The 14,219-nt window shown below is 38.3% G+C and overlaps 1 protein-coding gene across 14 annotated transcripts in view; it reads right to left on the bottom strand.

Annotated features, from left to right (window-relative positions):
* LOC139966802 (neuron navigator 2-like) overlaps nt 1-14,219 on the bottom strand; it is a 312,370-nt gene that overhangs the window by 119,153 nt on the left and 178,998 nt on the right. The gene's annotated exons all lie outside the window — the stretch shown is intronic.

Here is a 14,219-nt window from a genome sequence, read left to right as displayed (position 1 = left end):
GTCACTATCAGCTACGACGAGATAAGAATTTATAAAAAGATATAAATACAATAAATAACATGACCAGCATCCTACAAAATAAAAAAAATAAAAAGTGCATTTTTGTTTGTTAACTGTATTGCCATAATTCTTTGCATATCATTTTTTTTCATAAACTGAAATTCATAAAAAGTCAACCAGACTTGTTTAATAACTGACTCGATATCATGACGAGAGTAGGATTAAAATGAATTATGTCTCATTTTAAAATATGACAAATTCAGAAAACAATGACTTGAGGCATGCACGCATTGCATGCATCATTATTGGATTAAGAACACAACAGTCTTGACCTGCCAGCGATATGAAACTTAATGCCGACTAATACTGCAGCACTCATCAATGAATATATATAGCTTTAGCTGTATGACCACTCATACCAAGTCACCGCTCCACATTCCTCTTAGAACACAAAAACAATAATAATTGAAAATAGTAAAAGGATAAAAAAATCCGAGGAAGAAAAAAATGAAAGAAAAGAATGAGGTCGGAACCTGGGCAAAGCATAGTCACCTCTTAACATGAGAGCAATTAAAGGAATAGCGGAGAGGGAGATGCCAGACATTTACACCTCCTGATTAAATTCCTGGCTTTGATATCGAGTGACTCATCCCTCCTGGATGATATAATCACGGACAGAGCAGAGCTCAGAGCGTGTGTTACAGTCAGGGTTATTTTTAGTAGGTACATGCACCCCTGATTTTGGTGAGCATATTAATACTTGATGATGACTCGAGGCATTTGTAACCTTCTTTGGATTAGTTATGCACGGTACGGGTACGATAGGAGGGATATATTCATATCTATATACAGTATATATAGCAATCCATGGAAAGAGGGAAGGGAGAGGGAGGGGCATAGGATGGGAGGGAGGGGGAGGGAAAGGGACAGGATGGGATAAGATGGAAAGGGAGTGAAAAGGGCATGAAGGAATGCGAAGGGAAGGGAAGGGAAAGGGAGAGATTGGAAAGGAATGGCATGGGAAGGGAAGATATTGGGAGGGACAAGATGGGATGGGAAGGACAGGGGAGAAGATAGGAAGCGAAGGGAGGGATGTAGAAAAGAATAACGTTATATGTGTAACATAGTAATCTTACTGCAAGAGCAAAAGAATTATTACATTACATGGAACAAATCACTGAAATCAGCGACATCAGAAACCTAGGCCTCCCCAGCAAGATAGACCTACTCCACAGGTTATGTCCATCCTTAAGTTGGTGGTGATGTCACTAATTGTACACCATATTTTCTTACACAGGGTTGACTCATGAAGAAACTTCAAACTACTGAGTACACACAGTCCATACTGAATACAGAACAGCGTTCATTAATGCATGTCCAAAGAGTAGTGACCGAATTAAGGCTGCAACAGAAGTACTCAACCCTCGTACAGCTGTGCAGATCTTGGATATTGTGCTCATTACGATAAATAAACAATGTGTATGCAACTCGCATCTATGAAGTACAACTTCAAACTATATCATGTACAGTGTACTTTGCTCCATACACCTACTATAGACCTAAACATTTTCTGTATGTGTTTGTTCACCTTTAAATTTAAAATAATTCAATATATTCCACCAGAAAGAGAAAATCTCTCTGCACACACAGAAGGGGATAAAATAAAATAATCTAATCCTGAGTATTCACAGCATTAAATCCATATGTAACACTGAGCAAAGCATATGGGAGGATTAAGTCCCTATCGAAAGTTAGAGTCTAATTTTTAATCCAATTAACCATAATCCTTTTCCTTTTGTTTAAGATAATCTTCTAGCTCTCGGGAGATGACGCCAAATTATGCACCTCGATCGAGTATGACTCATCGGAAATCACCTACCCATGGTGATTCCACCTCGCACCAAATATTAGTTTTGTAACGCATCGGTGGCCCCTCCCCATTCATAAATATGAAAGTGCCTATTGAACTATGTCTTACACCCCTAAGGACGAGATATTACTCTGTTAAAATTATCGCATCAAGGTTAAACCTGAACGATTATTAACGCTTTTTTTTCCTGTTTGCTTTGTCTGAAAGAAAAGACTCCAATTTTCTCGCACATCGATGGAAATGTAATACGTTTAAGAATTTATTTTTATTTTATTTTTTTCAAAGTTGTCTGACATTTTTTTTTTTTTTTCCTTTTCGGTTAGAAAAGTTTTTGTAATTTACAGGCACATGAGGATAATTGTGTTTCTTATGCATGACGGTGCGATATCGCCTCCAGACGAAGACGGCAAAAAAGAAGGGCTGTTACTCGCAATTTCGTGTGCACCAATAACCTCATTTTTGCATTTCGAAGGAATTCCGAGAGTAAGAGAATGGAAACTTAACCAGGCGAGGTAAAAGCTGTGTGCGGCCTTGAAACAATTATAGCTGGAGACGATCACTGATCAATAATGGCATGGGTTTACTCCAGTTTAAATTGGAAAGACAGAGCTAGCGGTACGACGAGATAAAAAATCAATCGTTCCACTGGCCCACAGCATCAACAAAATGACAAGATTTCGGGCAAAAAACCAAAACAAAATTTACAGTCAACTTCACAGTCGGTAAATTCACAACCGTTTCTTGAAAGCGACAGGCGTTATTTTAGTCTTAGTTTTACGAGAGACCTGAATTGTTGAACGATGAGGCTACGATAAAGGGGGGAAATGGACATTTCTGAAGGCAAGTTAGAATCGAATAATCAGTCTTAAAGCTATGTGTATTTTTCAACCTGTCATGTAACTTTTGATATTCAGACCAAACATTCTCCATAATTGTACTACATTTAACCCTTAATCTTAATGAATAAACCCCATGCACGGCACAATTAATTGGCACATCTAATTAACTACACAGTTATTATGGAACAGAGTGTTTAATAAGAAATATACTTGACTAGAACAGGATTAGCAACTACAGTGACTTCTGCCTTAACAAGCCCATGCAGCACTCTACCAACTTAAATATCCAGCCCCTTGATAAGATGGTGGCAAACCCCTATATAGCCCTTTCTTTGCTGTGGGCTTGTGGCGGTCTGGATAAGCCACAGTATCCTGAATATCATGTGTAACCAGGGATCATACCCCAGTTATCATTCCATAAAACCCAGAAAGTGGCAGGGAAGGTATTTCAAGAGAAATTCCACTTTTTGACATTCATTTATATACACCTTTATGATACCAAGTGCTCCACTATTTTAGTCTAATACGGAAAAATGATGTCCCGCAACCAAATTTTATAGTCAAATGTCGATTTTTCTGTACTTTTCATTACTTTAAAAAAAAAAAACACTTTGAGATTTAGAGCTTGCCAAATCATCTCTTCAGATCAAATTGAAGTAGACATCTAAGTATCAGATACATCTATCAAAACGACAGGCATCTCGTCCATCTGATTCAGTTTCTGATCGACTATACCTTTAATATCGTATCTGCGAAGTTATTAAAGTACCCTTGTACGTGCCCTGCCGTTGAACCCACGGTTGTACTATTCGACGAACATGATACTTTCTGGATCAATCACATTGGAAAAGAATTTGATACGATCTGATTGAGCGAGAGGCAGCTCCCTAGTCCGGTTACAACCATCCCAGCTTCGTCTCGTTTTTTGATTCGATTAAAGCAGCCAGCCCTTCACACCTTCGTGTGGGTGCAGCATCCAAAAGTAATGCAAGAGGTACCGCATTATTCATACCGGCAAAGGAAAATGAATTTTGGGAAAATGCTTTGCATGGATACCACGAGTAATGCACCAGTAGCATTAATTCATCAATTTTACAATCTCTCATCCTACGATAGAAATTCCACTATGCATGACATGAATCAAAATTAAACCAAAACACAGTATGTAAGGTGCGCATGGGTTTTTTTTTTTTTTTTAATTTAATATTATGTGGACCTGGGTAAAGAAGCTATCATTCATTTTTTCAAGTTCCTTATTTTCCTCTGTTTTGCTTTACTATTTTTTGTTTTACTATTTTTTTATTTTGGAGTTCTTGCAAGTCTTTCAAATTGGTTTTTCATCCTTTTCCAAGCAGTCAGCATTTCATTCCTGGTTTATTTTATCATAAATCTAAATGTTACACACGCAAAGCTAAATTTCTCTTTGAATACCTCTTCCAGCCGCTGTATAGGGTTGTATCAAATGAAACTGGAATGGGATCCCATGATTATTCTGTATGCAAGGTAAGGTAATTTGGCTTCCGACTAGGACATCTCCCCCCTTTCACGCTCTTCAAATGGATTCATAAATTGCTCCCGACAAACCGCTGGGTAGCTCAGTCGCTGGAGCATAAGACATGTGATCCTAAACGAGACAGGTTCGAATCCAGGTAAACAGCAACATATCCTTTATTCTTTCAAAATAAATCCCAATCAATTTTACCATTTGGAATTTTTCCTACGTGAACTTCGTCAGTCTTGCCACAAATTGTGCAAATTCAACAATTATTTTACCATCAGTCCTTAAATCATATATACGTTAACCATTCACTTCCATTTGGGAATAGGTATATACTCCACCTCCAGGGAAAATGTAGTGTGAAAAAATTGTCATGAAGTTTTTGGAGCTATAGCAGTTAATAGGGACAAATACTGGGTGACTTTTAACATAGTATTGTACGAATAAAAAACGTCTGTTAGACGAAGATCATATATTGAATGCTCCTTTAAGTTGAGCTATGACGAGGCATCCTATGAGGTTTGGAAAATCAATCGAAAAGCAGCATATTGCAATTTGGAAAAAATAATAAAAAAAATAAACCCAATCATGATAAATAAAGTGAATACAATCAGCACAATATAGTTACATTTCATTAAATGTCACATGATTTTTATGAGCACGTATAGAATAATAAACTAATTCTCCCTCTCTGTCTCTCAGTCTGTCTGTTAAGTTCAAAAGTAATTTATATTAATGATCCATCAAAAATGTCCTTCTTAATTATCTGAGGTTTAATTGTGTCGCAAAAGAAGAATTGGCAATCATTCTATGGCCAAAAAAACCTGTCATTTGTCGTTGATTTATAAATAGTGCATGGCTTGTCTTGTTCACATTTGAGACAACATTTGAGGCTACGGGGGATCGGGTAATGTAGTGTGTGTTTTGATTGGTTGCAGTCAGGATCAGACACCGCGGTGGTGACCTCCCTTTAAGGCAGGGGTGGGCAACCTACAGCCCACGGGCCAAATGCTGCCTGCCAGTGATTTTTTTGCGGCCTGTGAGATTTCTCAAGAAAAAGAAAATAAATCAATCTATTTTACATCATCACAAAAAACTAGCTAGCTGCTTAGAATTTATAGGCACTAATGATGCTGTCAGGTAGGCCTATTATCCCCATTAATTATCAACTGTACTGTATTGACATCATGTTTTTGTGAATACAGATTCTAAAGTACACAAACACCTATTGCTTGAAAGTCCTCGGAATCAAAGGTTTGAAATCAACAGCTAGTCGTTGGTTAGATGAGGTCCAGTCAATTTGTCACTCCTTATATCTGGCCCATTCATTCAAAAAGGTTGCCCATCCCTGCTTTAAGGGGAGGATCCTGAACCGACACGAAGGATCGAAATGGTGGTGTGAACACTCGGGGATCATGTGACTCGAGATCTCTGCAAATTCTTTCTTTCGTCACTTCAGCATACAGTAAAATTACAGGGCGAGTGCTATTAATATGCTGTAACTAGCTAGTCTATTCGTACACGATCATCCTGACATTTCTGTGATTGGTTGATGCTCTTTTGTTCGACGTAGATCCACCAGCCTTGCTCCAACGTGGACGAGTCGGGGATCGGCTTTATTGCTTTGATCGAGGGAGAAGAAAGCTACAGATCCCCACTTGCATTTTAAAATGTGAACGAGGCTGCAATTCCGAACAAGTTATCAAAAAATTTATCTTCCCATGTGTAACTGTTACCCAGTCTTATATGATTAACAACCATTGTAATGGCTCTTAAATTATGGATGAGGGACCTTTGACTAGCAAGAACAGACTAGCAAGAAAATATCACATAACCTTAAAAAAGCCAGTCTCAAAAGAAAAGAAGAAGCTGCCTATTTAATAGTCTTTGAAAATTCTAATTGTCCTGTCGGTATTAACTGGCGCCAAATCGGCTCTCCGAGTTGCTTTCACTACCAATATTCTCTCACACAGATTTTTGTACCAAATGAATATTCATGAAAAACGTCTTATTCCTATAACCAACGAGATCCTGAAAACATTGTCGCCTAGGCAGTATGTTTCCTCGTAAGAGTACAAAGAGCAATTAATGCAAGGTTAATTGGGCTAATTTCTCGGTGTACTAGCTGTTGCTAGTTACTTCTCACCTACATATAGTCGAGCTCTATTGATGTGCAGAACCTACATTATTTGGGGATTTAATCTATCAATTTAGTGTCACTTATTTTTCAAAAATCAAGATGAAAAGTTGCTTCCAGAAAACTTACCAAAGTTATCTTTAACTCTGAATTACAAATAAAGATCCCGAAGAACTAATCCTGAAAAATAGTTTGTGGAAGAACTAGATCCGATCCAAGAGTATAGTCCTATCTATATGAGGCCTGAAAAAAAGTTGTCTACCCGACGTGTACCTTCTCTGTATACTACTTACAAAGTGAATATTGATTGCTGGCTACTGTGGATAAAGGTATGCGTGCATCCCATGTACACAGCTATACATATTAAGGGTCTGTATACACGTATTGTACAGCACTTGCCATTTAAAAATTCTTTATACAATTACCATCATCCCCTGGCATAACACACACGTCCATCCCGGGAGCTCATTCCTCGCATAGCCCCTCTACGGACCTTCTCAGATACAAAATTAATTCACTCTCTTTAAGATGCCCCCAATGCATGCCCTCCCACTGGGTTTCTTGCCCAGGCAGTCACCACCCATTACTCAATCTGCTTTAACTGCCCTAACAGCCACGCCATTCATCACGGCCAGACCGTCGGTTCAGATATGTAGCGAAGCATTGTCGTCGTCCGACGGAAAACAATCAACTCCTGCGACAACCCCGTCTCTCCTTACAAGAGAATGAAGAGAGAACGAAGAAGCTCAATTCAGGTCGCGTGCCGTGGCATTTTGCTGTTAGTCTCCGCATTTTATCTCGGCATTTTCCTTCCCCAATTCTTCGGCTAGATCTAATTCCTATTTTGGTGCCGTTAGCTTAGCCTCTGGGGGGAAGCTGCGGTTCAATGAATCGTACAGACAGGCACTCTCCGACAATTTCTGGCTAAAAAGTGCTCTTTTCTTCGCTGGAACTACAACGTCAACAGTGATTAATGTTTTAGTTGACAGCGTATCAGTCGGACCTCCGTAAACCTTTTTTCCCTTTTTTTTCTACGACCGTTAACAGTGCAAACTGAGAAGTTATAAAAGCCTGTACATTTTTTTCGTCTGCTGTCGAATTCGATGCTGGAAATTTGACCCGACGTGCTTTGTTTAACACGATTCTCAGCCTATCAGTTTCTTCCTTGAGGCAACCGATGAGTCTGAGTAGACTATTTTCACAGTCGAATATGAGCAATAATACATCATTTAACCCTTTATGAGCAAATTATCTAACAATAGAATTTCACATTTTGAGTTTCTCGGCCAATGCATGATTTCCTTTATGATTTTTTGGGGGGGGGGGAGGGGATGTTTCTGCTTATATTCTTAAACCAAATTAAGGTTTCCTCCGGTAGCCTGTATATACAACGGTTTGGCAGAGGCACACCGCCTTTTTACTTCCAGATATGTGGCATATTACCAATCTAATCATTTCCTATAAAGTGCTTTGAGAGGCCTGACGACTGTGGAGATGCGTCTCTTTCCCGAGGCAATGCCTGATATGTCTCCACGGTTACCAGATACGAACAGAGAGAGAGAGAGAGGATGAGAGGAAAACTGGTAAAAACCAACGAACAAAAAGGACTTCAGATTCCAATATTAAAAGAACGGCAGACAGCATAATGCAAAAATAATAGTTTAACTGCAGCATCCCTTCACTACTACTACCACGGTAAAGTTTCTACATCTTCAGTCTTATGTATTGTTTATCAGTATTATTAAGGAGAGGGCTGCAGTATCTTGCAGCAAAGCTGCAAAAGGAATGTAATCTATTGTGCTATGTTATTTCACACAATAGACACACTGCAGGTGTACAGAGATAAGTCGGCTATTGTTTGATTATGCATTGTGTATCAATATTATTAAGGAGAGGGCTGCAGTATCTTGCAGCCAAGCTGTAAAAAGACAAAAAGAATGTAATCTATTGTACTATGTAATTTCACACCATAGACACACTTCAGGTGTACAGAGATATGCAAGCTATTGTTTGATTTTTTATTCATCTTTAGCTGTGAAGGATGTTGCAGCTTTTTTTTTTTTTTTTGATACAACGCCTAAATGAACAATGTTACAGACAGGGAAAATAATCTTAGCAAAATTGAAAACAAAAGAGAGTTTTGGCTAAAACAGAATTTGAACTAACTACAGTATTAAACCCTAGGATAACAAGTGCTTGTGCTATATTGAACTGAGTTAATTGCTTTAATACACTTGCATCATTTTTTGATATTACTGCCAAGCGTATTGTGATTTCTGGACTTAATCTGTCATTAAAAAAATAATTAAATAAACTTTAAAAAAAAAATTAAGGACCCTGTTATATTTATCAGTAGACAACACTGCCATTTCATTTGGTAATCCTTAGACCTATACATTATGATCAACAAATGTACTGAACCCAATATGTGAATCAATAATTCTCATTCACCAATTTTATACTACATAATATTCTCTGTCCATTTGTCTCTAAACAAAGTCATGCACCTTGTTTAAGTTAATTCCATTAATTGTGCATTCTGATCTACAGTTCAGTTTTAGTTCAAGAGAGAATTTAAGTCATATGGAAATAAATTTGGATTTTTCTGTAAACCTGAAATGATTTAATAGAAAGCAAACAAAAATTGAATGTCTAGAAGTAAATAGTCAGAGTGGACAGTCGCATACCCAAGGGAATACAACTTCAGCTGCATAGATGTTGATCGCTTGCCCACCTACAGTAAACCATGCACCTCCAGCCCCCTCTGATAAAAATCCTCAATCTGCTTACCTCTCCTGCCCCCCTCCCTCCCCTCCCTCCCCAACCCCCCTCCCAACATTTCCATTTTCTCAGTTTTCTGGGATTGATTTAATACTTTAATCTGCATGACTGGACAGGGTCAACCAGTATATTAATCTATAATATGCTTCTAAATTTTTTCACCATCGCTTAAAAATGAACTAAAGAAAGAAGACAATTAAAACATAGTTGTTTTGCCAAATTTGCAGAATATTGACCTTATACAAAAAAAAAAGTAATAAATGTGCCAATTGAGTCAAGGGTAAAAGGTCTCTCTCAAATGTCTATGAATTTTCAGTTGCTATCTCAATAATGATCCTTCCCATACAATTTATGCCTTACTGCCCCTAGCTAGCTGGCTGTCAAGTACTTGCACGGCCTTACACAATCATCAAGCCAATATAGATACATATATGTACAATTTAACACTCAAAGAAAATGAAGTCCTCACATAATAATTTTTTTTTTCCTGATAATTTTTTTGGGAATATGTGGCCAGTAACAATTACATTAATCACCGAGATTAAAACCGGTGAAGCGATCGATACCTTACGTCATGGTCGTCGTGGCGACTGTTTGTTTCAAAGTGAGATAAGGTGCTATATATCCAACAATGTTATATGTATCTCATATTGGGAAGTCTTTGCATCTGAACTGCACAGCCCCACATGATGACAATGAAACTGGAACCGTGCAGTTACCATGGCAACACAGTTTGATTATACCGATAATGTTACCACACGATTCAATCCAATTTATCGCCCAAAATGACTGACTTACAGTTTGTGTAGATGGGGTTGGACTGGTTGGCATCTATCTGAAGTGAGAGCTCAATGGTGTGTAACACCTAATTTAGAATCTTCCCTGGGAAATCTAATAATCTTTTCTAGTCAGGGTGGAAACATGATCCCTCCATCTTTTAAAATAATTTTTTAAACATCTTCGGGAAGATTTCGGGAGGAAGGTTGTGTGGACTGCAGGTAATTGCAAATGCATCGGTGGTATACGATTAGGTAAGGAGATCTGTATAGATAAACCTTGACGATAGCAAATAGATTAGGCACAAAACAGATCATGTACACTGTGGTATATGGAGGCCGGTCTATTTATGGCAAACGGTTGCATTACGATTATGAAAGTTGCATTCTGGGTTGGATTGAGGCTCTGTGTCACTGTGACTAATGCAGGGTGACAGCTGGGTGACATGTGACACACGGTTGATTGTGTGTAGATCTATACCTAACATATATATCTATTCGATTATATTCTAACAGGTGCAGATCCAAGGGGAGTGTTGGAAGTGCACACACACTTCCCCTCCCCCTCACCCCTCCCTCTTTGAAACCCACACAAAAAACATCAAAAGTAGTTATTAGCAAAACCATGCATGTTGACCAATTATTGACCTAGTTTATAGCCAAAATATACCTCAGTATGCACCAGAATTCATGTCTAAATTTTTGTTTTTTACTGGAGGAGTATCCCACTGGCCCCCCCCACCCCCCACTCCACATAGGAGGCAGCTCTAGCGACTTCACGTTCCGTACACCCCCTCCTATTTAAAGTCCTAAGTCCACCACCCCTGCTTGTCTAATGACCCTTTAATGCACTGCAGGAAAAATTGTGTCTAGCTTACTAAATTTGGTGGTCTAATAACATTTTTTCTTCTATTTTGTTGTGGGTGGTGTCACAATTGATTATTTTCCTGAACACTGTTGCATAGTACCATAGTTGCATAGTACCATAGTTGCATAGTACCATGCATAGTATTATAGTACCATGCATAGTACCATGCATAGTACCATATTACATAGTTGCATAGTACCAATACAACGAGTCAACTTCCACGCAAGGAGTAGCGATGAGAGATCGGTCGTTCGTACAATTCAAGACGGTATTATATTTCTGCATCGTATTTATATTTTTCATTTTTAAGGCATAGTTGACCATCGATTAAACCCGTACTGCAAAAACAACTAGAGCCTCCGTTAAAATGTAGCCTTTTTCGAAAGAGGGAGGTTTTCTCATTTCTGTAAAAAAACACCCTTCTGGCATGATCACACATCAAACTAAACTTTGGTGATGTTGTCATAATTCCACCAGCAGGGTATCAAATATGTAAGCAAGTTTATAAAGGTTGATTTCAAATCATAATATTATTTTTAACAAGATGGCTTTACTGGATGGATGAGGCCTACAATATAGATATTGTCCAAATGGCTAGTGGCTAAATTTACTTTATATAAACATGACATCACAATACTGTCAATGATATCAGAGTGACTGGATTTCAAGGTTAATGACTGGGTGGTTAAGTTATCTACTGTAAAACCCCAGCTGGGCAGTTATTTCTTCTTCAAAGGGCGGCTGTGTTGGTCATTTCATGCAAAATCATAGCTTTAAGACATGTTTTCATAATTTCCTCACAAATTTAGAAAACGAAAGAATTTTCTTTTTTAAGCCCCTATATTGTAGCAGGTATTTCCCAAATGGCAAATTAAGGGTCCCTGTATTGACGTTTAATTGAGATACCGTCCGAAACTGGCAGAAGTTGTCCGGGAGGCTTAACCAGCGGTACAAACAAATATTTTCATCACATGCCCTCCCTACACACGCAACCCTTAATGAATACCAACGGAACAGGTGAGAATGTAGCAGAACGTGAGAAGAGGGTGCCGGGAAGGGTCCGGAAGATTGGGAGGCCAGGAGGGATGCTCGGGGCAGATGAGGAGGTATTTGGAGAGGACAGGAATGTCACCTGTTTCTTTGGTCACAGTGACTTGTGACCTACTCTTTTCATCACAGAATAACTGTATATACTGAATCAAAGTCTCTACACGTTTTCTATCTATGTACTGATACGCAGCTTGAAAGCTTAAAGGCCCAGCTTTTCCTCTCACTCAGTACAAGTTTTGTATACTGTCACTGTTGATCTTCTTCATTTAAAGCCACTTTCTTGACCAAAGTTACTCATTTTTAATTTATTAATTTTTTTTTACATTTTAATTTTTTTTTATTATATATATATACTTTGCGATACAAGTTTGATATAATGATGTGGATCATGTGATCTGAGGCAGTCATTACTCATGTCAATGTTTGACAATTTGACAGTTGGTGGTACGAGTATCTGGGCAACATCACGTCCAAGATCGTCGTGAATTATTCATTATTATTTTTCAATAATTAATCTTTGATCTGGTGAAAAAATCTAGCATATGGATTTTACTTTTGATCGACCGCAAGTCTTATTTTGAGAAAAACTCATAGATTTTTATCAAATTGCCAAATAAATGCAAAAAACCTGTTTCACTATTCGTTCAAGTTGTCAAAACTTTTGTTTAACTTGTGTTTGTATTCAGTTTTTAAGTAAGAATTTCGCAAAAGGTTCTAAAATTTTGCACAATGATGATTGTCCACGAAATATAATTTCAGTGCCAGTCCTGTGATTTTTTGAGATGTCAAAACATTTATTTAGTTTTCTCATTCCAACAGAGATCAATTAGGATATATATTTTCTTGAACAAAGTCCATAGCCCAAGCTAACTCACACACATTCTGAGCATCGATTCTGATGGGTGGCAGTGTCTCTTGCGTTGTGGTTCGCTCCTCATGGAAGCACCCCGGTCGTAAGCCTCAAAATTTGTGGACTGCTGATATTAGGGACCCTAAGAAACAATTATAATTTTCCAAGGCAAGAGCCTCTTTTTTTCAGATCATCAGTACCTGGCACCAAATATGTTAGAAAGGTTGAATATATGTTGCTTCAGAATTAAAGACTCAACATTCAACGACCATTTTCCTTTGATCAACCTTCAAAGTGTTTTTTTTATCCACTGATATCTATTTTTGGTCTTATTACTCACACTTGAATGAACTTTAGAACTTCAGAACCAGCAAGAAAATTACGTTTGAAAATGTACGTACTCACATGTTATTAAGTCACTGGTGAACTTCAACTGGCAAAATTAGTGATTAATGCCACAATTAATTTGCATGTAATTTACATAAATAATCGCCCAGCCTTCTGCATGCAAACCAGCTAATAGCTCTCTCTATATCACCCTCTTGCGAGACCCTCCATTGCTGTAAATATCTAAATTCTATGCAGCTAGAGGTGAATGAATTAATATCTGTGGTTGCACAAAGACAAACTTCGGCCTAATTTCCTGGGAATAGTTCAAACTTTTTTATAACCAGTTCGAAATTTCTACAGAAAACTCAAACGGTCAGTGATTTGATCGAATTCCTAACAGGTCAGTCTTATAGTCCGGGTGACCTGTCGATTAAAGATTCTGGCTATTCAAACAAGCCCGGGATGAATTGTTTTAACAAAGACAGAGTAGGAAACAAATTAACTACAAAAACAAAGACTGTTTGAGAGTACGAGGGTCATTAAAAGAAGACCCAGAGAGAATTTTAAAGATAAGTTGAAATCACTTCCTGTGGCACTACCCGTAGAAGGGAGTCTAGAATAGTTTACTGCATCCTGGTCATAGGTGAATGGACGAAAGAGGGACCGCCTCCAACAGCTGGGAGGGATGTGAGGATGAGGAATGGGAAGGATGGGAAGGAGGGGGTGGAGGTTTGGAATGGGGAGGGCTTTTCCAGAAGATGAACAAGAATTGTGAAAGATAGATATTATCAAACCATTAATTATATTGACTGCATTATTAATAGAAGGGGAAAGAAGGACTAAGACAGATGAAAGCCACGAAAAAAAAAAGATCTAAAGAAGGGAGGTTGGATTATTCCTCCCATTCCACTTTGCCCCCCACCCTCCCTCCCCCTTAAACGTAGTTACATTGGGACACAACTTGAGTGAGACATATTTTCTATATTAAGTTGGAGAAATCAATCGCCTATTGCCTTAAGTATCATTCATGGTTCAGTCGTTCTACTCTTTAAGTAAGTTGAAGCTGTAGTCGGTGCAGAGAGGCTATAGGTAGCTACGGGCATCGCAGCCCATTTAGGAGGACAACCAAAAAGCCAGAAAGTATCTAGAGGGGAGAATGTGATGGGAAAGATGATGATTCTAATCGTGGTAAAAGTCCCTGTAAGAGATAACTTCAATAG

Source organism: Apostichopus japonicus, chromosome 1 (genome assembly GCF_037975245.1).
Source record: "Apostichopus japonicus isolate 1M-3 chromosome 1, ASM3797524v1, whole genome shotgun sequence".
In the NCBI taxonomy this organism is placed as follows: Eukaryota; Metazoa; Echinodermata; class Holothuroidea; order Aspidochirotida; family Stichopodidae; genus Apostichopus; species Apostichopus japonicus.
The sequence above is the reverse complement of the archived record's forward strand: the minus strand, read 5'-3'. Positions and strand labels throughout refer to the sequence as shown.